Raw genomic sequence first — 24418 nt, 5'->3', positions numbered from 1 at the left:
TTTCTTATTATCAGAGGAAGACAGTTCTGCCACTGTACCTACTATTAAAACTGAGTCACATTGCTTAACAAGCACATCACCCAAACTCCATTACAATGAAAGCCACTTTTTATTGGACACACACTCCATGTGAGGGCGTATGCTAAGGGATCCATGAATAGTGTTTCATTTAGTCCTCAGCATGTCACCAAGAAAGAATCAGTATTTCTATTTCACAGATGAAGAAATTGAGGCTCAGAAAGATTAAGGGATTTCTTTCAAGACCACAAAGCTAGTGAGTGGTAAAAAAAAGCATTGAGTTCTGACCTATCTGACTCCAAAGCCCCCTCCCTTTTTTTTACTACTATTCCATAGAGCCCACCGTATAAAGCTCTTAGAAATTAAAATTTCTTTATCAAACACTAATATGAGCAGCTAAAGAGATGACTGGGTAGGGAGTAGGGATAAGAATTGGTTTATATCAAATAAGGCAAATATTTAAAAAAAAGATGTCCTTGCTCTTGGGGCATCTGGGGGCACAGTCAGGTAAGCCTCTGACTCTTGTTTTTGGCTCAGGTCGTGATCTCAGGGTTGTAAGATCGAGCCCCACCTTGGGCTATGCACTCAGCATGGAGAAAAAATAGGAAAGTTCTGGTTACTGATTTGGTCACAAAGGTCATGCTGTTGGTGACATTCCTGTAGTCTGCTTTATGGTTGTTTAAGTACTCAATCTCTCTGCCTTATGGCTTTATATGAAGGCAAGAAAGAAAGACCATGACCTGAGCTGAAATCAGGAGTTGGAGGCTTAACTGACTGAGCCACCCAGGTGCTCCCCGAGATCACAAGTTTTGTTCATGGAATACAGTAGTAATAAATTTTCATACGCCAAAAAAAAAAAAAAAAAAAAAAAAAGAAGGCACAAAAGGTTTCTTATATCAACTTATGATTGAATAAAAATGTGAAGTTTTGGTTTCATTATGAGACCTGGAGCTCTATGTATCTATGTCTGTTTTGGCTCACAGTACTTACACATGGTAGGACTTGATAAATATACACTGAGTATTTGGAGTATTGTGGAATATAGTTTAAATTGACTTCGATAAGTTCAAATTTTTAGTGATCTGCTTTTACTAAACGATTGACTTTAGCATCTTTTAAGATTTGTTACTTGAAAAAAGTTAAAATTTTAACAGAGTCATATGATTTAAGACAGTGTCTGGAACAATGTTAATAACATGATTCTCAATGAAATAGGGTGACTTCAGTTAATTTAAATCTACTGGAGGCAAAGAGAAGTGGAAAGATGTCATCCGATGTTACAACAGAGAGGTGTGGGCATGCTAGAGTGCAAAGGTCAAATAGAGTAAACATGACTTTGTGGAGACAGGGAGAGGCTACCCAGAACAGCCATGAGAAGATCTGTTCTCCACTTAGAAAAGGATGAAAGAGTTAGTAGTCCTTCTTTACAACTTAGATTGGGGGGGGGGGTGGTTCCCTGGCAGCTTTCCTCTGTCTGACTCTCCCAGTCTTCTGAAAGTTAATGTATTTCATAAAAATTAGAATTTTGACCTCCTTACAAACTGACTACATTTTGGGATCCATTCTATAAACCTATCATCTTTATCCTACCGCATCCCTTGATGTAGAGGTAGGGGTTTACCCACGCAAATCTTCCTGACGTTTTATTGGTAGAATTTCAAATTCTCTTCAAATTTCCATGCAGTTAGGAATCCAACTGTATGGCAGTTTCTAAAAACTTCATGAGATTGTTAGTTTAGAACAATAAAAGGGATGTGCATATGCAATTTCTAATGTGCTTGTTGGTTACTGTTAGTTTCTTGTGGCAACTGTAGTAACTGGTGGGCCCTCAAGAGTGAAAGCAAAAATGACTCAGGGCCATCATCACTGGCAGCATTAGCTACACCAATGAAAAATCAGGGCCATCATCACTGGCAGCATTAGCTACACCAATGAAAAATAACATCAGATACACTTGCTCTTTCCCTGATTACTAATGGAAGCTATCTAACAAGCAAAAGTAGGTTTTGTCTTTTGGACTGCAGACTATAAAAGAGGTCTAGTGTTCTGCCATTCAACATGTGGGATGGGAATACTTTCAGACGGATTCCATAGAAACTAAAGGAACCTCAACATGCGTATAAATGTCTAAAATTCTACTCAAAGTGTGTGTGTGTGTGTGTGTGTGTGTGTGTGTGTGTGTGTGTATTTTATTTTTTCTTTAAGTAAGCCCTAGGCCCAAGGTGGGGATTGAACTCATGACTTCAAGATCAAGAGTCGCATGCTCTACTGACTGAGCCAGCCAGGTGATCCCAAAGGATACTTTTTAAGTTCTTTGTAAAGCAGAACCAAACTTCCCCTTGCCTACAGGTTAAGTTATTCTGATTGGCTGAACTTTAATGGATCATTTAAAATGTAAGTAACAGAAAAGAATATGATTGTTTTATGTTTAGTTACATACAATTACTATGTCTAAATGCTAATTAAGATTAGGATATATGAGGGGCGTCTGGGTGGCTCAGTCAGTTAAACGTCTGCCTTTAGCTCAGGTCATGATCCTGGGGTCCTGGGATCAAGGCCCACCTTGGGCTCCCTGCTCACTGGGGAGTCTGCTTCTCCCTTTGCCCCTCTCCCTGCTTATGTGCTATCTCTTTCAAATAAATAAATAAATAAAATCTTTAAGATTAGGATATGTGAATCAGTGCAGCTAATACGTAAATAGACATAAATTACACAATTGACCCAGGTAGAAAAATTAGACTCATATACACCTTTATGTAACTGATGTTCACAGTAGCAACAGACTCCATCCAGAATATTTCTTTTTTTTAATTAAAAAAAATTTTTTTTTGAAAGATTTTATTTATTCATTCGACAGAGAGAGAGACAGCCAGTGAGAGAGGGAACACAAGGAGGAGGAGTGGGAGAGGAAGAAGCAGGCTCCCAGCGGAAGAGCCTGACGTGGGGCTCGATCCCAGAATGCCGGGATCACGCCCTGAGCTGAAGGCAGACGCCCAATGACTGAGCCACCCAGGCGCCCCCATCCAGAATATTTCTTAGACCAAATTTAGGAGAGTCCGGGGCATCGTCTCTCAAAATGCCTGAAGCCGTATCTGATATTCAGTCTCTCTGTATTTAAATTGTTCTTGGGTTAATAGTACCCAACCAACTTAAAGTGCTAGATAAATATCATAGATTATAAAGCTATATATGTAACTAAAAACTAGTTAGTATCACCATTAGGCAGACATTTGCGAATTTTACTTGGAAGCTTTCCCTTCTCTGTAGTAATGCCAAGCATTATTTCATTCAGAACTCTTTTTAATCCTTGGGGTCTAAACGTCTGATGCACCCATACCCTTTCACAGCCAAAGAAACATATTTTCTTCTTACACATATATTACCTGTAATTGTTGGCAGAGTTGGGACTACTACCCGAAGTTAGGGATAGAAGTGACAAGTGATGGAGATCCGTCAGCTACTATGCAGATACCAATAAGCATCTTGGGAAGTAGGCCGATATGCTTGTGGGATAGCCATGCTTTCTCACCTTTAAACTTAGGACTCAGGAAAATTGCTTCAACTTCGTTAAGTAAAGATAACTTTACTTGGGAATATTGGCTGTTCTTTCTATTTAGAAGATACCAAGAAGATAATAGTGGACCGTAATGAACTTCAAGCTTTAGAAAGCTCTGACCTTCTGACTACCTTGCAAGTCAGTATTGACTTTGATGTAGAAAAGCTCTCCAGTTCTTCCTTAAATGAATGATAAGCAGCATGGGTAGGATTACAAAGTGAGTGTTTTGTCCCTGGATCTCTCTGGTCTAGAGGCCAGATCAACATACAGAGTCCCTATATTTAAGCTATTCTTCAGTTAACAGCATCCTTACATAACTTCTGCCTGTCACCAGGGATCTGATTATATTATCACATAATTAACTTATTGACTAATAGCTTAGTTATCTTCAAGAGGTGCTGACTTTACATCTAGACAACAATTTAGAAACTGGCAGAATCTAGTTTATTAATTTTTATATCATTATACAATGATTCTCTAAATGTGATTGTCTATGAACCTGTATTATTATGTAATATGATATTTCATATAGTACTTAGAGAATGGGTGACCAGTAACATTAGTCCACTATCACTAAATACTACAAGATTTGCAAACAGAAAGGTCTGGTAACAGACCCAGGAAATATGATTTCCCGGCCATCTAGTTAGGTGAACTTGCATAGTCCTATTACGTCTCGGATCTGCTTTCCCTAACATTTTAAAGAAAGAAATAGAAACAAATGATCTCTTATTTTTTTCCCCAGCTCTATGTTCTACGCATTTGTTGAATGATGATTAAGAACGTAACAACATCATAAATACTATAATTGGAAAGATATATTTTCATTTTTCTTGACTGTTTCAAAGTTTGATAAGTTTAATATAGGCTGAGTACTAACATTTTCTGTGGAACTCTAGGAGTGCTTTTAAGCTTATGACTAAAATTTTTGGTTTTTGATGGATAGACAAAAAATAATTAAGAATTTATAAATGTTTTGGCTTTCTTCACATGTCACAAACCCAGCAATAAAAATGAATACTTGGTTCCTTTAGAGATGGGTACCCAGGGTTTTGTTAGTTTCAGGATGATAACAAGGTGTAGAATCATAGGATGCAGATATGCGGATTTATGTTTGGTACGCTGCCAGAAACTACAGGGTCCAAAGAACATGTCGATTTATGTATATTCTCAAGATTTTGTTATCCAGTCTTAGGCTTTTTGGCCATTTGCTGTGATTCATATTCTATTTCTAATTCTTAACCTCAGACCAGTACTTAGATTGAAAATGTGATTGACTCCAGGTTAGCTGTGGAATTGAGTAGCGTGTAAATACACATGGCAAGAAAGGTAAGTCATCAAGAAAAGTTAATCTGACCAAAACTAAGAAGAACATTAACTTTAATGTCATGTATTATTTGAAATACTTGAAAAAATACTCATTGTGAAAATGTGTTCAGAATTTGTGATTTTAAATTATTGAACTATTAACTTTTATATTTCAGATCCATAGCTTCTTTATTGCTTTACAGTCGCTGTATCTTCAGAGTGGGTCACTTTTGTCAATATTTCACACCTGGAATGGCAAGTTTAATATTACTGATGGTGTCAATAAGTTAAGATTTGATTATTCTGATATCTTCTATTGAGCAGAGTTTACAATGTTATTAATAATGTTTTTCAGCACTTTAATGCTTTACATTATCTTCTTATAAGCCCATATTCTACACATATTGTGCCTTTCCATGTTATTATAATTGATATTTATAACTAGGAACTACTCATCATGATAAATGTATCAACAATAAGGCAACACATAGTATTAATACCACGCTCAGCATTTGTAATTTCCAGAAGTTCAAACACCTAAGGGATCTACGGTGGGGCCAAAAGGAGGAATAAAGGAGCCATTCTAGACTCTAGATAGAAAACGTTCAAAAATTGATTTGATATCAGATTTAAGGAGAAAATATGCCAATTAAAAATGCAGCTTTTAGGATTCAGTTCAGCATGTTACTTAATAGCATTTGTCATTTTCCAATTTTTCATACGCAGCAAATTAATTTCAAATCATTTTGCTCTTCCAAATGCCTTTGTGTATTGTGTTTCTTTTTTCATATTCTTTTGGATAACATTTGAAAGAAAATAAGACTACAACAGTCATTGATTACAGTCAGGATGGAAGACAGTTGTAAGACCGAGGAACAGGTGGGGCATGTATGATGGGAATATTCACTTTTTGTGCCACCATTTTGTAGCTGCTCAAAAAAAAAATTTTTTTTTCAGCAAATGGTGGATATTGTGTCTTTACAAAAAATGGTTCTGTACTGGATCCATCTGCGAAGTATAAACATGTCATCAGCACTCATTTTCCATCTCCAAAAAACATTCCCCATGTCCATATTTGATTTTCAAGTGCATCTGTGCACTGGTGGAAACCCTCCCAACATGCTGCCACACAATTGCAAAACCCACACATTTCTGTCTTTGAATCAAGCTTTCACAAGAGCCTGGCCTCCTCTGGGTTTGAGCTTGTTTCGAAGTTGCAAATGTCCGCCGGGTGACCCCAATAAAAGCAGCTTCAATGTCCGTGCTAAGGTGAAATTATTCCTTTTAGGGGGATGATTTTGTCCATGCAGTTTCTTCTACTTGGTTCCAAAACTTTTTTTTTTTTTTCATCTTAGAATTTCTCTTTCCATGCCCACACTATGCTTCGGTAATTATTAGCATTATGCTATTGAGTTTCTCAATGACTAAACTCACATTTAAGACAGAAAGTTCGTTAGGTTATTCTGAAAGTTTAAGTAGAAAAAGCAGGGAGTTCATCTCAGAAAGCCGAAAGGCAAGCATCCTGAATCCTATGAGTCCCTAACGTTATTGATAATCACATAACCTGAAAGAGTTTAAAACATCACTGACAAAATTTAATCTCTTCATAAACACACATTCAGAAGTGAACTCCTTGGTAAAGAAGGAAATTTTATTTTACCTCGTTCTTTTCCCTCCGCAGAGCTGGAGTTACCTTCGCTATAGAGCGTGGAGTAAGCCTTGCCTGTCATTTTTAATCAGGTTGTTTTAGGTAATTTTGGTTATGCCCCTCATTACTGAATTGTTTATCAATAGGTGCAGCAAGTGTCACTAGCTTTTCTCATCAAACCAGGTCTGACAAAGCAGCACAGTGCATGGGAAAGAGGCAGCTAGGTGAAACTAATGCCATAGATGTTTGATTCATTAGGAGCTTATTGTTAACGGGGATGTCTGATTGTAAAGGCTCAGTCAAGCAAAAGAGTGCAGAGTAATCAGTCGGATTTATAGTTTGCAGGGCTCAGAAAAAAATCAACATAAACCTTTGGATATAGCAGAAACAGAAAAATCCCCTTTGGGCAGCCCTAACCTGGAACCAGCCAAATAAGGTCATGCTACATGAAGGTTTCCTGTTAGGTGATGGGAGATAGAGGCGGATTAGAGCCATATGGCATGGCCTATCATACCTTCTGACTTAAGATAACAAAGCCAAGCTTTGTGCTTAGCTGTTTTTGACTGACATCATCAATTTTATTTTATGTTGGTCACCTCCGGTAACAGGAAAAAATGGCCTAGGGTTGATAACACATGCTTTTTTTTCTTTTAGTATTAAGATGCCTAGAAGCTAGTTTTGTGCTGTTAAAAATTTCAAAGAATTAGTAGCTTACTCTTCTATCACCCATCCTCCAGCAACTGTCAGCCCCCCTCCCCCTTGTTTTCAGTTTGTACCTTGCAAATGAGAGGCAGCCTTATTCAGAACCAGATGTAAGGCTCCTAGAGAATGAGCATAAGCTGGTGTACTTTAAGCCTAATGGGAAGTTTTATATGCAAGGGCCTTGAACTGATTAGTATAATTCCCTCTTTAATACAGCTGTCCCTCCAGATTAAGGTAAACCAAATGTTGCAATCAGAGATTAGTGTACCTTGCCAGTTATTAACATCCCCGGTGCTCAGCAAGCTCGTCAGACGCTAATGCTGTGTATTTATTTGCCATTTCCCCACTGTAACTTGAACTTCTGCACCTGTCAAAGCATTCCAGTGAAGAGAGGGGCATTATTGGAAAGCAAAAGTTTTATACCTGTACACCTGTTTTGTTTTGTCACAGCTTAGATTTTCTTTTGGCCTGCCAAGACTGCCAGGTGCTTTAATCTGCTACTCCACTGGTTTTGTAAAGAAAGACTTTGTGTGCTAAATTGCATTTGTTACTTTCATATGCTTGCTTTTATGCAACTGGAGAGCTGCTCACCTAAACTGATGGCGCGCACGCACGCGCCTGCACGTGCGCACGTGCGTTTTCTTTTGCAGAGAGGTAAAGGGTGAGGTTTCTTAGAACACACACCTCTGTCCTCTGTGCTCCTCAGATTCTGCAGCGTCTTAAATCACAAGGTGGGTCTCACAGCTGTAATATATTTGGCAGGATATCCTGCCTTCTTGCAGCCCAGATGTCAAGAAAGACAAAGTCCTGGCTATCTCAGAGAGATCTGGCTCTGTTTCTTTCCCTCCCCAGCCCCCATCCAGGGCATGCTTGGACTTGAGGGCTGAACATATATAACAAACACGCTGGAGAAGTTTGGGGCGGGAGCTCCTGTGTGTTTTCGGTAACTGGTCCAGTTTGGGTGTTCCCTGATCTTTTCACCAGCATGGCAGATGGGGCAGCAAGGAAGGGAAAATAATGGCAAGTTTGATGAAGAGGCCTTACACTTGTCGAGTAAAGTGCCTTTGTGATTTTTATCAGTGTTGTTTATTACTCAGAGATTGAGAATCAAGAGGTGCTTTTTCTGAAAAAAAAGCATAGCTTGCTACGTAACCACTAGGGTCATCTCAGGGTCTGGTTTTTGGTTTTTTTTTTCCCCATGTGGGATTGAAGTATGTAGCTCTGCTCTTACAGAGCAATCACCTGATGCCAGCAGCACCGGGGCAGGACCAGCTCCCCCTCAATTCGGCCACAGGCGGGAAGGAGCCAGTTTTCCAGCCAGCCCGTGACACTGGAAGCAGCCACCAGTGCAGGTTGGTGTCCACGCTGGGGCACGTTTCTTTCCCTTGCCCCCCCCTTCTTCGAGATTCCATCTTGGGGTTTGTACGTTGATCGCCTGGTGCAGAGTTTCTACATATTATAGCTTAATTGCAGATTTTTAAAAAAGACAAAAATATGTTCATATCTTAGGAATTATGTCTTGCAGCCTACTAAATATGCTAATGCAACACTAAGCAGGGATAAAGTTCTTGCCATACCCCCCAACAGTTGCGTGGAACCCGCTGCCAAGTGATTGTTAATTGTGAAGCACAAGCAGGCTTTGCAATCCATCTTAATTGTCATACTTACTTCGGGTTCCGTGATAAGGCTCGATGTTCTGTTTAAAGTGACAATGTTGACAAGGGGAAAGGGTGTGGGCCCGAGCCTGTGGTTCTGAAGGGGTTGCGTGCTCTGACCTGCCGAAGGTTGATATGGACGGTCTGCGAGGGGATTTTAGTTGTCATGGGGTCCCCAGGCGGTTGAATGGAGAGACTGTCTGTCCTGCTTTTTCCTGTTAGGATCCTGACACGTGGAGCATTGATGAACTCAGCACAACGTTGAATGGGAGCTTTTTGGCAGCTGAGACACTGGGGCTAAGCTGCAGGTCAGAGATAACACCCGTGCGGATCTCCTCCTGCACACACTTGCTAGCCGCTTTCTTCCCTCCTGAGTGCAGGAAATGGCTCATGTGAAATGCGTCCACTTTTCAGTTTTCCTTTCTTCTAAAATGGAGCTTGACAGATTGGACTTTTCAGCTCCCCCTTTTTTCACCACCTCTGCTTTCTACCTCAGAAATACTCTTCAGGAAGCAGGAGTTAATCTTGGTGAGGAAACGATAAGGTGATGCTTGATTTTTCAGGGGAAAGCAGAAGGATATGGCTGCCTCGTTGCTGCACAGAAACTTGTCACGCCCCACCTTTGGGGCTTTTGCCTTCACCTCTCCTCGGTACAGACCAGAAGGGGCGCAGCGTGGACAGCCTCCTAGCTAGACAGCTGGAGGGGGCGCTTCCTAGCATCACGGAACATTAGATACCAAGGAGGACACATCTGGGAGGTGATGCTGCCTCTGTAAGAGGGGCCTGGCCAGCACCTGTGTGGCCCTGCACCCGAAGGGCACGAAGGGCACGGTGCTGCTGCCACCAGCACAGTTCTGCATTGTGTGACATGGAGCTGAGTTGTTGCAGATTTCCAAGATGTGGAAAACAAAGAGAAACCGGCTGCAAGAGTTACTTTAGTAATCGTTTGCCGGCTGTATTCAGAGAAGCAACACAGAAAAAAATTCTGGCCAGTTTTAGTACCTGCCCTAAACTGGGGCCGACCAAGCTCCACTTAAAGAAAAGTTATTTGAAATTGATCTCTGTGTGGTATTGAGTAGTGACTGCGAAACTCATAAATTGAAACTGCCCCCAAACCAAGTCAGGTTCTGACTCGGGGTCTAAGTACATGATTTCAATGAGGTCTGAGTGCTTCCTTTTCTCTCTGTTGAATATTTGGCACACTTTGAAGCAACAGGGATGCATGTGAGAATGTGTGTGTGTGTGTGTGTGTGTGTGTGTGAGTGCACATGCGGGTAGAGGGGATGAGATAGGAAAAGGAAGACGGGGGGGGGGGAGAGAAGGGCATGGGACTGGGGAAAGGTTTCTGGTCAAGGTTCAGTACATGTCAGAAAACAAAAGGGTTGTGGGTAGAAGTGAGAGTAGCAGTTCAGCCCTAGGGCTAACACCTTGGGACAAGCAGGGCGATGCTGCCCTTTGATCTGTCACCTCTTACCAATTCCGTGCACCCATTCTGTCTCAGGAGGGCTGAGCGTAAAGCTGAGAGAAATGGAGAGAGCGAGAATGAGTGAGTGATCTGTATGAGAGCCAAATAGGATGAGTCAATAACCCTGAGAAGAATGATTCAGGTTTGGAACTCCATCAGAATCTGCCCTGATGCAAAGTAGTGGAGCCAGGCCTTCCATAACAGAACACTTGTCCAGTCTTCCCTCTCCATTTGTTCTCTGTAGCCTTCATCTGTCTTGAAGTGACTGGGGTTGGTTACTCCTGGACTTACTCTAGATCTACAGAGAGGTAGGGGGGCTTCCTAGGAATTTTGAGTGTCCCCAAATTTAACTTTAGAGAGAGTAGTCAGGACTGAAGAGCCTACCAAAGGACCCCAAAGAAATAGAGGGTGCGAAGCGTTCAGTGTAGTCGCTGACACACAGTAGGTGCTGGGGTAAATCCTCACTCTTCCTCTGTGAAGAGTGAAGCCGGTCGAATTTGTTGTTAAACACTCCTTGGCTGTGTTTTCAGTTGTAGTACTGCCTGAGGAAATTGGAGAGCTTAGAAGGGGCTCCTGTCCTAAATGAAAGGTTTAGATTTGGTTGTGTTTTCTATCTGCTTGGTCCAGATCCAGTGTGAAAGTTTGAATTGACCTGAAACATTCTAATCCTAGACATGTGTGGTCAATTGTCCTGAGGTCAAAGGGAGACGACTACCTATCCAATGTGATTTCAAGAGCCTGGGAAACCCCATATGTCCTCCAAGTATCTCCCCAATTAACCATGGCACCTGTTAACATCCTGCTATTTCTGCTGGTAGGGCAACTCCTCTGAGGAAACACATGTTTTCTTGATAAACCTCTTTACGTTGCAATTATGATCCTTGAGAGAGGCCACTTTTTATTATGTGGATAATGTTGATTTCTTATTTACTATCCCTGTGACAACTGGAAAGAGAGAAACTGGATACAAATAGCAGTTTTGTTAAGAATAATACAATTCCTCTGCCACAGGATGCGTCAAGGAGGTTACACTAGGTTGGGGTTTGTATTCCTCCAGATAATTTTGGATCGAGTTATGTAGACAGGAGGAGTGCTTCTAGTCAGCTTTGTGGAAGAAAAAGAGCTTAATTTGGGGTCCTTTCTTTCTTTTTGACCTTTCATTTCTTATCACCCTAAGAGAAAAATTGCTTAATCCCATACTGTCTTGGGCTATCCAGAATCCTTTGCCTGAAAGATGGTAGGTTAGCAATTCTCAAACATTTTTCTGTTCCTGAGTGTATGTTCACACGTTGGACACTTCCATGGGTATACCTTGATTGTGATACGAGAGGCATTGTATTTCAGCCTTTATTTGAAATCGGTCTCCTTGTCCTGACAGTCTTCTGTGTCCTCTTGGGAAGGCCCACTCCTTTTCCTCTGTTCCTGTTCTGCCATCTTCGCATCTCATCAGTATATGAGAGTTGCTGCCTTAAATGAGGTCCTAGTTATGGGAGCTTTTTCTTTTTCACACAGCGTGTGTGCCTTCATCCTTGCTCTAGGAGCCGCACTCCCTGTAAGTACGGATAATAGACGTGCACGTGTATACGTTATGCATGTAGGTTTAGGCACACACACATGTGTGTATAATTATTATTTTAGCAAGAAATAAGCCTGTCCAGTGTATTTTGCAATAGATTTAGGTTAGTGGTTGTTTTAAACAAATAAGACTGTTAAGTCATCAGTATGTGTTCTCTTCTATGCCTATATATAATTCTTTAAGTTTTCTTCATCTATCACATGATTTTTACCCTGGGCTTTTTTTCCTTGGTTTTAAAATATATGTATTATTATTATTATTATTTTTTTTCTGACTGCACTAGTCCTACATACTTTAGAATGTTTGGAAATTATGGGTGAGAATAAACTCACCCAAAATTTCACAATCTAGAGTTATCTTTTATTACAATTTGGTTGTATCTTTCTACCTCTTGGCTTTATTGGTTTAGGTATGGAGAGTGCCTGGGTCACACTATAATTTTTAAATTGTTTTCTCTTTCCTTTTCAGACTTTCAACTCTCTAAGCTCTCCTCGTTCCTTTTATGTTGATGGGTCCCAAGTGGGACCGATATAGTACTTTAGTATCTAAAGCTAGATCTGACTTGTATTCTGGGAAGGTTAGCTCACAGCCTCTACATACTATATTTTGAACTTCTTAATATGCATTTTCCTGCTCTGAATCAGTGATTTATTTTTTGATCTTTGTTAATACTTCTTTTCAAGCTTGAAACAAAAGAAATTAATCTAAAAATAACCAAAGACTGTTATCCAAGACTTTAAAGTAGTGTGAGCCAATAGGTTGACACCTTTGATCCTTAGGTAAAAAGTTACAGTTCTTTTGTTGGCTTTCTGCAAAAGGAGGAAGTGGGGGCAAATTACACAGTTGATGCTATTTTATGCATGAAGGAACCTACTTTTGACAGCTAGTAAACAAGTTTCAACATTTTTCTGGGTAAAGAAGCTCACTTATTTAACATTTATTTATTGAAGTAACCTCTATTATGTGGCAGGCACTGTTCTAGGCATGGGGATTCAGCAGTAAATAAAACAGACAAAAATCCACCTTTGTGGGAGCTTACTACTTAGAAATAAAGGACTTGAACTTTTTTACTTTCTACTTAAATTTCCACTTAAAGTAATTGTACTTCATTTTCTAAATTCTGAGTTAGTTTTGAAGCAGGTGGGGAAAGAGCTCTATTATTACAATGTTTCTGTATCGAATAATGTCTTTCCTTCCAGAAATCTCTTTTACTCATTACTCTCCACACGGTTTTTCAGTAGACAAAAGGCAAGCAAATGCTGTGTCAAAGATCAATTTTGATGAATTAAAATAAATGGCCTTCATTTTAATATGTTGTTTTATTGAGAAGGGAGATTTTAAAAAACAATCAAACAGGAGGGGTAAGAGTGGATACATTCTTACAACTATTTGGAGGAGTAAATATGGGATGCAAAATTAGGAGAGGTCCTTCACTTTCAGATAGAGCTGAATAGTTATGTGTTTGAGATTATAGTTTTGCCAGGTAGTTAACTTGAACAGTAATGGAAAAATAACTAGTAGTAGCTAAGCAGAGAAATAACGCATGAGGCAGAAAGACACAGGCCAACATTTTATTTCATTGGAATGTGTAATCCATGGAAGCTCTATTAGAGGAGTCATGAAGGTATAAAGAAGTATGAAGAGGGGCGCCTGGATGGCTCAGTCGTTAAGTGTCTGCCTCGGCTCAGGGCATGATCCCAGGATCCTGGGATCGAGCCCTGCATCGGGCTCCCTGCTCTGCTGGGAGCCTGCTTCTTCCTCTCCCACTCCCCCTGCTTGTCTTCCCTCTCTCGCTGGCTGTCTCTCTTTGTCAAATAAATAAATAAAAATCTTAAAAAAAAAGAAAGAAAGTATGCAGAAACTCAGAAACAGAGCAGACAGTAGTTATCTCGGTGTTTTTCTTACCCACTTGTTTCAGCTTGAGTGTGTTTCAGGTAGTTTGTCAGACATCGAGAGACAGGAATTATACCGATAGACAAGGACAAGGTTGTTTCCTTGTTTGTTTGTTTGTTTGTTTTTAAGTCAGAATTCAGGATCTGCCATAAGCAGTTAGATTGTGACATGGAAATATCAAGAGTTTAAATGGATGCTCCATGAGAAATTATCCTGGAGTCTTGAATTTGTGTGTAAGAATAGAGTCTTCGTTACTTTTGTTAGAGGTTGATGAAACAAGTATGTGTTATAACTCAACCGAGGAACAAAGAGTGTGTATTGGAGACAAGAAGTTGCACAGTTAAATAACTCAGTCTGTGGAATAGAATATAGCTGCTGACTAGTGACTGCAGACACAGACGGTCAGCTGGAAGGATTGACCAAATTATTCACAAATGCTGGAAAATTCAGAAGAAAAAAAGAGAAGGGAAGGAAGAAATGAAGGACAGAAGCGTGAACAAAGAGCAAAAAGCAGATGAACAGACGAAAACTGCAGTGGGGGTATATTGAGGCATAATTATTCCGGGGCTTTGATCCTAGCTCATCACTAGGGAAAAATTATATTCTTCAGGTGGGGTTGTATGACTTACATCTATAATTATTCGGATGTGGGATAATCTAGGGACAAAGTACCATCACATTGTTGACTAGAAACCATAAGAAATCCTTGCTAGATTAAGGGATGCTTTGTGAAGCAAAAGGTAGACTCCGAGTTTACCTTGTAATTGTTTTTACCCCACTTTTGGCATGCTGTATTTAGTTTTTTAAAAAAGTAAGCCGCGACTAATCCTTAGTTTAGTTTCAAATCCACACTCTTTACCTCTGTTTCTCCACTAGACTTTCTTTGTCGTGTTGCAAAGCCCACCAAGGTCTACCCACTCACTGAAGGTTTTTCTTCTCCTGTGAGAGGAGATACAATTACTCTTCATAAACCTATAGAGATATATGTGTTTTTTATTATTAACTACGGCCATGAGTGATGTCTTTCTTGACATGTAAGACAGCAGACATAGTGTCTTCACATTTAGAAAATGTGTACAAAACACACAGCATCTATGCTTTGTCCAATAAACATTAACTGATGTAGATGAGAGAGCACGTGTCACTAACAAGAACCCCTGCCTGACGCTGGGTCTTCAGAGGTCTGAAGATTTTTGTGAGCTGGAATGATGCCCCGTTGTAATTCCTTCTGTTTGGGTTAAATGAAGAGATAGTTTTCTGTTTTAGAGGCAGCGTTCCTGGTGAATTTAGCATGATATATGCATTACTTGTATTGAACACAAACGTTTATTAATTCAGAAAATTCAAAAATTATTTAAAATATAGCTCTATACTATATATACATGGCATAGGTAGTGTGTGTATATGCCTAGTATATGCGCATGATGAGTGATATGGAATTTTAAAATAAATGAAAAGATGTCCTCTCTGCTTTAAGAAGAATCAGTGTATTTGGGAAAAAGAAATGAAAATCCTTAAAATTGTTTATGTTCCACCTTCATTTATCAATAAATATTCATAAAATATCTATTTAATAGATATTTCTATTCTATTTAATAGAAAAATATCTATTTAATAGGTATTTCTTTCTATTTAATAGAAAGATCAAGAAAGCACTATTATGTTCTCGGTGAGCTTTCAATCTGATGGGTTCAATGCAACCACAATACAAAATGGACTTATTTTTACAAGAAAGCCAAAGAATGCTGAAATGAAAATAACAAAAATATTGAGCACTAGAGAGTCCTTACCATGTGTCAGGGGCTGTATGATATATTGTAGGTGTGTTGTCTCAATCCTTACAACTCTGAGTTACAGGTACTCTTACTTCACCCCTTTCCCCACATACACTTTCCAGGTGAATTCCCAGAGATCTGTACATATTAATGAGTTACCCAGGGGCATGCAGCCAGGACCAGGCAGAGGTGGGCCTGTGAACTGAGAGTCTGACCCCAGAGTCGGAGACGTCAACCATTATACTCCAGTGCCTCCTAGGGGATGGGAGGGAGAGATCACTTTTGATTGGGGAGGGGTCAACAACGGGTTCTTGAAAAGAGGTCCCTTGATCTAGGTCTTAAAAGATTGGCAGGATCGTGTGGCAGCTGGAGCTATGAAGAGGGAGAGTCTGTTTGAGAACAGTTACGGGTTGGGGGAGGGCGAGCAGAGCTCAGGCTTGGGTAGAATAGGGCCCGGTGGGCTGATGGGAATATGTTGCATTGGGAGGTAGGCATGAGGGGGCTGAAAAAGAGAGGAAGGCCAAGGAATCTGGTCTCAATTCTATAGAGCTAAGTATAAAATAGAGTAAAAGATTTATAATAAAAATGGAAAGAATGGATATGAATAAGGCATTATCATTAGGAGAGTTTGAATCAGCAAATTCTTAGAGGAACTGGATATTAAACTAGGGTTTGAAACTGATATAAATGGAGTAGAAAAGCATGCCAGCAATCTAGAATATTGTGATTCAAATAGGACACCAGAACATCAGGAAAGCTGATAAAAGTCCATTTTTCATGTGTTCAAGGGCCACTGAGGGACAAAGTTGAATAAGTGAGTCTCTACCTTTCACACCTAGAAGAAAGGGAATAGACGTTATTTCCCCCATTCATCTCAGTCTGTTATGGTTTACCATCTACTCAAACTGTTCAAGTAAAAAAACAAAACAAAACAAAACAGAAAAACCCACTTATTTTATTTTTTTAATCTCTTTTCTTGTTCTTACTCTAAAATATATCCTGAATCTGCCCTGCTTGGATCCTTCCTTAGACTTTGCAGAGTGGGGACGCTCTGCTGCTTGGAAGTCTCAATCAGATCAAGTCACTTCCTTGTCTGATATCCTATCCTCCAAAGGCTGCATGTTGCATTTAGAGCGAATTCCAACCTCCAAGTCCTTCAAATTTCTGGGCTTACCTTACTTTGCATTTCAAGAAGCTTCAGGCTTCTTGCTTCCTTCCTGTTCCTTGGACTCACCAAGCTCATTCTCACTCAAGGGCATTTTACACTTTTTTGTGTTTTTCTTTTTGTTTTTGTTTTTTGACTGGCTCTTCTAGCAGAAAACCACTCAAATATCAGCCTTTGAGAGCCCTTCTCTGGACAACAGACCTGAAATGTTATAACCATGACTCTTTTCTTCCCTCATTTGTTAAGAAGGACACTATTTTCATATTTAGAAAATTTATTCAGAGTAGTCTGTACCTCTCAACCAAATTATATTTTCTTTGTAGTTCTTATAATTTCCCGAAGTTATTTAAGACAATCTCTGTCTTTTTCTGTCTCTCTCCAGGAGAAGTTTGGCTTCAGAGGACAGGACTGGCTTCGTCTTCTCCAGGACTACAAGCTCCGTGCCTAGCTAAGTTCTTTGAATGTAGTAGGTGCTCAGTAAATATTTGTTAAATGGATGAAGAATGAATGAAAAGAATGGGAGTGAGGATGGCTTGAGTAATGGGTAGAATCTTATGTTTTATCCAGTAAATGAGGTAGATTGTGGAATAAATTATGTGGCTATATTTTCTAATTATGTTCCATTTCCACCATTAATCAAGTTGCTTTCTTCTTTGCATACCAGCTAATTGAAGGTGTTTAGGTAGATGAAAAGCCTTTTGTGTTGTGGGGTGGGAGGGGGGCAAGCCTGAGATTTAAAAGGAGAAGAAAATGGTCTTAGTTAATCCAGAGGGTGGGTGAGAGCTCAACCAGAATGCTCTTTGGAATCCAGACAATTCAGTGACAGTAACACTCTCATACAAGTGTTAGGGAGGTCAGAGGAGATGAGTCTGTGACATGTGCAATCACTCTTGATGCATTTGATTTTTCAACAGTATTTCATGGTGACATTTAGATTTGAATGGGAAATGACCTCCTTGTTCCCAGTTCCTTTTCTAGCCAGAATAGGATTGCTCCTTCAACAAATATTGGTATGTTTTGTCCAGTAGAGTTCTCCGGTATCTTAACAGATGGAGTTTACGAGTTTATTTGCTAGCAGAAATAGTGACTTCAAGGCAAGAAGGAGGTTGCAGGAACTATTTATTTTTACTTTTTTAAAAGGAATACCTTCCTGGCACATAAGCGAGTACCTAAGCAAGCAGACTCAACAGCTTTCTTGGAAGGAGTCAGCCGCTGCAGGTATGGGAGAATTCCTTTGGCCAGCCTTTGCCTCCCTGCGCATTTCTCACACTTGTGTTGGCACAGTTGGTAGAGTTTATTATTAGCGGTGTGCCCTACAAGCCGTTCATTCATGAAATATGGCCCTGGAGAGGGATCTTCGTGTGAAAGAAAAGTGTCATCAGTTTTTTCATTGGCTTAGGGGGTATCTCATGATGGCAGAACATCCTTAAATAGAAAGATCTCGATTCAGAAAAAAGAAAGAAAAAGAAAGAAAGAAAGAAAGAAAGAAAGAAAGAAAGAAAGAAAGAAAAAGAAAGAAAAGGTGAGGAGCGAGAGATGTTCTCTGCGGAACGCGCTTGGGACTGGAGACTTAAGATTTTGTTTTGTGCAATGTTAGTTGCCTTGCCAGTCTCAAGCTGGCACTGTGGGCTTGCTGTAGCTGCTGCGGCTCAGAGGAGGAGAGGAGACAGTTTGCTTCGGGTTTATTGCTCAGCCTCGCCATGCGTCTCAATAGGTTTTTGATTTTGTATTTTAAAAATAAGGTGAATGATCTCAAAAGGAAATCATTGCAGGCGATTTTATTCTTTGCTTTTCTAATGGACAATTAAAAAGCAATCCTGGTCCTATTCCAGGGATTTTCTCATTTCTTAGTACAACTGTAATTTAGGCACATATAATAGTGCCGTGGTATTATTAGATATTATCATGTTTATTTTATTCATGAAAATGTGTGACACACCTTATTTGTATTCTTTTTGAGGAAATGTCCTGGAATGGGTTTTTGTCCCAGCTCCTTTCTGTGCCTGCAAGAAGGTGTGTGTTGGAATTTCTGTTCCTAGGAATAAGAATAGTATTTCTTTTTTTGGGGGGGGGGGAGCATAATGATTTTGAGCTTTGAGGAGTTTCAATGGGTTATTGTTGCTTGTTTTTTTGTTTCTAAAAACAAGGCTCCAGCCCACCAAGTCCTACTGTGACACACACTTCCTATGTGCAATGGCAGATATTTATATTTCAAATTAAATAAAATTATAATTAATTTTCTTCTGAAAATTTTTTGGAATTTTGGGTTTTTTTAAGATCTATGAGGTAATTGGAGATACCCCAGGCTATCACAAAACCAGGGCTGGGAATCACTGCGTTAGTGATTAGCACTTTGTAAGCCTTCAAAAAATATTAAAACCAGGGTAGATTGTCTAATTTCTTGTGGGTGGATTCACTTTAGTACAATGTAATGTGTTAACAAATGCTCAGAGAGGAGGTTGTGGATCCAGAAAGATGGCTTTTGCAGAAGGCTTTTATCCAAATTAATTCAAAGAATAACAGGAACAGTTGTGTATTGGGGCAGAAGGAATAAGGTGACTCAATTAAATGATAGAGAAATCTCCAGGAAAAAAGTTGTCTCATGTCAACCCAATACTAACAATAAAATTCTCATTACTGAAATCGATAATCCTGTAATAAATGCATAATAACTTCAAAAAGGATTCTTTTATTAAGTATTTTTTGTATGATTGGCTATGCACCAAATATTGAAATCAAATACTGCTTTGCTTTACTTTAAGAATGACGAAATTCTCTACTATGTCTCTAAAGAGAATCTTAAATGAGAAGCTTCAAAAGAGTAATTTGCAAATAAATTCACCTGCTGAATTTGTGCCCGAACCTCCTATATTTACCTAATTCATTTTTGGCTTTTGCTCAGCTCTAACCATGGTGACACTGTGAGAAATGAATGTCAAGTTCTCCTAGGTTGCTGGAATGTTTGCACCAGGCAGCGGTGAAGAAGTAAGGGTAGGGCAAGGCCCAGGGTTTGGGTCCCACTCCATCGGGGGTCCTGGGGGTTGGTCTTTCGCAAAGCCTGAAGAACCAACGTGGGGTCTGGCTAATTGGTACTGTTAGCCTGTTGCCACGTCGTGGATCCAGGAAGAGAGTTCAGTTCCTCTCCGCATTCGGAGCTGGGCACAGAGCACGTGGTAGTCCTGGACTGGGAGGGTTCAGGATCCGTGCATTTGATACCAAAACTGAACTCAGCTTTGTGGCTTTCTCAGAGAGATTAAGAACATTTTTGTAGTGTTCACAGATACACAGCTCACTGACCTACAACTGTATCTGCAGTTTGAGAAGCAATTTGAGTAACTTAGTAAACAGGTGGACCAGGAGAGGCTATGCTGCCCTGAGAACACTTCTGTTTTCCTGGCGGGGGTGTCTGTTTTGAGCTTCCTGAGGCCTTTCATTTGGTGTTCTGCAGAGAATTTTGCATTCCAAAAGATAGGCGAGGGTGCCTTCCTGTGCTGAAACCTCTAGAAGGTGCTCTGATAGAATAGAGGCTGCCCCAGCCTGCTTTCGGGAGAAAATCTCCCCTCACCTGGCAGTGGGGTTGCACCTGGCTAACATTTCAGGTGTTCTGCATGTATTTTCCCTAGAACCTTTCCTGAGCAATCAGGGTCGCTACTTCTTTTAAAAGAGGATATCCCTTACATCTCAATGAAGCTAAAAAGAGTGAGAGCGTGGGAGAGGGGCTAGCCGATATTATTTGGAAAAGGATCGCTCTCATGTTTAGCTTTTCCTTGTCTCTACCGGCTAGACCTTGAGCACTAATACAGGGGAGGAGGTGCTTCGCACCCGTAAAGATGCTGTGGTCCTGAAGGTCCCAGGCTTGGTACACTTTTCCCTTGTTCATTTTTTTCTTACTGTGGTGAAATCTTCATTCATGTAGTTTACCTCTCAACTCTCTTATTTTTGCATTTATATTGCAAATGTTAGGGTTTGTTGGAATGCAAAATATATTTCAAACTTGAGAGAGAGCAAAATTAGGTAAGTTCATGAAATGTAATGCCTCTTCCCTCTTCCAGAATTATGTAGAAGGGAGCAACGGAACTTTTGGGATTGGTCCTATTCTGCTTTGGGCTCCTGAGGCTTTCAGCGGGTGGTTCAGTTCATTGGCACCAGATGCCGAAGGGACTACGGACAAGGGTTTGATCCTCACTGGGGCGGGCGGCTGTGCATTTTTCCAACAGGTTGTGTGGAGATTCAGTACCGTCGCTGTAGAAATGCTGGTCCGAGAGGGGATTGGTGAACACGTGAGCGACTGGGTGAGAATCCAGCCCCATTCCCAGAAAAGCAAAGCCCGAGCCCCACTGTCATTTCTGCATCTGGACAGAATGTGCCACTTAAAATGTGAGCTTGTTACTCAACCTCGCTGCGTCTCTGTGTCCTCATCTGGAGAACGGAGATAAGATTTGCTCCCTTTCTACCTCACCAGGATCTGAGAAGATTAGATAATGGCTGTAAAGTCCTTCTACAAAGGTATGAGCATTATCATAAACAAGGAGATTAGTCAACAAATAAAAAAAAAAATTTCTTAAAGGACCTCCCAAAGCGTATTGCCTGATCATTTTTGATTCGGTATCGGTAGTTTGCAGTCTCACCCCTTTCGAGTTTGGTTTAGCTGCAAAAAGTTAGGTGTGAATGTTTGACCTTTCTCTTTATTTATAAGGTGAAAAAATTGTTTGATAGTGAACATTTATATTAATCAAAACAAAGTGGGCTTTGAATCCGAAGCAGGTTTTATTTGAAAAAGAAGGTGACGGCGAAGGTCTCTAGGAACATATGCGCCACTGAGGAATATTTGCATGCATTTGATCTGCACGCGCGCTTGGGTGATTTTCACAGCCTACCTTGGAGTTGAAGTTGCAGCAAGGAGCTGTTGCCCTCGCTCAGCGGCCCCAACCCCTCTCTCCAGCTTTATTATGGCACACAGCGACAACTTCATTTTTAGCATTAAAAAAAATCCTCTTCACTTAATTCAGACAGTGACCTGCAGGCCTCATTCTGACTGAAGGAGCCATTCAGAATACTTGCAGACAAAAGCAGGGCTTTTTCCTAGCAACCAGATCAAAGCCAAATCTCCCAGAATAGCTCCCTCCCAGGTTTTCTTTGGCGCATAGGTTCACAAGGCTCGTGGTATCCAGTTCAAACTCCTCTTTCAAACTGAAATGGAAAGGAAAACTCCTGAGGAATTTTCGCAGACTCTGAAAACTGGCGAGCACTGCGAGAGCGCTTAATCTCGGGAGAGCGCGGTGGTCGTTCGGCGCATCCCTAACTTTGTTATCGCCCGCATCTGCATGGACGTTCTGTCGGACGTCCACAGAATGAGGTCTCTGTTTCCTTTCTGCCAGTACCTAATATCAGCTATGCCCAGGAGCCGGCTGATGAAGACTTCCTGTTTGTTTTGAGTCACTGTTAGAGTGATAAATATACTTTAGCTTTCTGCTTCCAGAGGAAAGAAACCAGCTGCCCTGAACTACAGAGAAAAATGCAGAAATTCCACTGAATGGCCCTGTTATCATGGAGTTTCAAGGGCAGCATCAAAATGAAAACTATAAGCCAGGGCAAAGTAAATAATTTCCATATTAAAGCATCTTGCTGCATGCACCGACCTAAGTTGTTTGTCTTTAATCATTTAGGCGAGCGTTGCATTTTTCACTCTTCTAAGACCAACTCAGCAATGTTTAGAGATGTTTAAAAATGTAAACTTACGCTACAGAATAATGGTGAGCTATATAAATAAACAATTACAGTTGTGGTTTTTTGCTCTGACCACAAGCTTTTAATGCCATTTTTGCATGAGCATATAATGCTTCTGGATAAACAATAATGTTTACATTGTCAGTGGCGTCCACCGTTGCACTGGGTCATTTACATATGTGATTATTTGGATATAGAGTAACCCAAGAACAAAAGAATACTGTAAAATTATTTAAAACAAGAGCAACAGGAAATCCTTTATAGCTTAAATAGCACTTCTTAAATAAAGCTGTGGAGTTTTGTGTTTTGATTTCATCTTTTGTCCTTTTATTTTGAACAGGTTTTGAATTTAATGGCTAGAGTGTCGTTGGAGTGGAATTTCTTAACTCTGATATGAAGGGCGGTGAATCTAGGAGCCTTATTGATCTGAATGTCTTAACCACTGCTTTCTGGCTTTTGTCTTTGTTGTCCGTCTGTCTGTTTTTTAAGCTCAGCATAGACTTGACTTCCCGAAGCCATGAGTTGGAAAAGATGGCAACAACTTGCATGTGCTTGAAGTGGGAGTGAATTGCTTATTTCCTCCCAATATCTATGGTCTCTCCAAACAATTTCTAGTAGTGAAAGAAGAATATGCCGTCATGTACAAGAAGTCTTTTTGTCCAGGATAAAGGAAATGGGTAATAAGCAAATTCAAGATAAAGTTAGCATCAATCCTTTACCCCGTCAAATTCGTCATGCAGATACAGAGGCAGGATGGTGTGCTTTGGCCTTAGGACAAAGTGTCTGGTCATATTTGTGAACTGAGACTTGAAAATGGACATGAACTGTTGTATATGAAGAAGGTGCTCCGACACATTGGAAGTCAGTGATTGGAACATCAACGCAGTAGCTTCCTGGGTGAGAGAATTACAGTGCTAAGAGTTTATCTCGTAAAAAGCATGTTAAAAAAATTCATGTGTCATTGGCAAATCATAAAGGCCAACATGCATTTAGAAATGTTCAGCACATTAGTTAAAACAAAGTCAAATATTCTAAATATTGTTTTTATTTTACAAATATATGTGGTGCGTGACGTATGTCTTTTTTATATTCTCATCTTACTGCCACAACAAGAGGAGAACGTTTTTAAATATGACTGAGGAGAGGATGGAAGGATTAAAGTACTTAATATTTTCTGCTCTAATGGAGACCTGTATGTGCGTAAACTTAGAACAGAACCAGAGAATGGATGGTATTAGGAGGAGAGGGAGAAGAGGTGGAGCCAGCATTTTCTGTGGGTAAGAAAGAAGGGTATAAAACAAATTTATGAGATAAAATGTATTTGCAAAGGTAAGTATGCCAGGGGATAATTTTAGTGGGTATGTCGGCCTCTGTACTTTAAAGAAGAGGTTAAAATTAGATAGAAATATAGGACGGTAGGGGTTTAGGTGAGGTTTTTGGTAAAATCTATTATTTAAAATAAATTGGAACTCTAGCTGGGTGGGACCTATCACTTACCAAATATAAAAAGGCGTGAAAAAACCGCCCTTTACCTTTTTTCAGTGCTATTAAATACCAAGTATTTGGGGCTGAAGTGAAACTCTTATGGTCAGATTGATGCTGTACATGGCAAGCCACCATTCTTCTCAGCAATGGCAACTGCTTAGATCGTCTCAAACTCTCTTCGGTTGTGATCGCACGTTTATGATCCAGCCTTAAGGAATTCCGCCCACTGACAGCCAACATCCATTTCTTCGTGACTGAATAAGAACACAAAAGTCACATCTTCTATTTGTACATTATACTGCCATTTACCAAATGCTTTCGCTTGCAACATCTCCCATGATCCTTGCTTGTATCTGGCTCTGGTTGTAAATGGGAGCAGTAACAGTTCGTCATCTGTCCTGTGCCAGTGGTGGTGGCTTCAGCAACCTGGTTTCTTTTAGGGGGG

General features: G+C 40.2%; 1 long non-coding RNA gene across 3 annotated transcripts; it reads left to right on the top strand.

Annotated features, from left to right (window-relative positions):
• Positions 1 to 7287: 7287 nt before the first annotated feature.
• On the top strand, positions 7288 to 23560 carry LOC121106117. Of its 3 annotated transcripts, none has more exons than XR_005838870.1 (5): positions 7288 to 8584; positions 9110 to 9195; positions 17144 to 17979; positions 20979 to 21267; positions 22978 to 23560. It is a non-coding gene; the product is annotated as an uncharacterized LOC121106117 (long non-coding RNA). The 3 variants fall into 3 exon arrangements; XR_005838869.1 differs by lacking the exon at positions 9110 to 9195 and having other exon boundaries at positions 7289 to 7963; positions 8466 to 8584; XR_005838868.1 differs by lacking the exon at positions 9110 to 9195 and having other exon boundaries at positions 7291 to 8584.
• Positions 23561 to 24418: the final 858 nt, after the last annotated feature.

The sequence above is a fragment of the Ursus maritimus genome, unplaced genomic scaffold, assembly GCF_017311325.1.
Source record: "Ursus maritimus isolate PB19 unplaced genomic scaffold, ASM1731132v1 scaffold_1, whole genome shotgun sequence".
Classification (NCBI taxonomy): Eukaryota; Metazoa; Chordata; class Mammalia; order Carnivora; family Ursidae; genus Ursus; species Ursus maritimus.
Note: the sequence above shows the minus strand (reverse complement) of the source record. Positions and strands in the feature narration are given on the sequence as shown.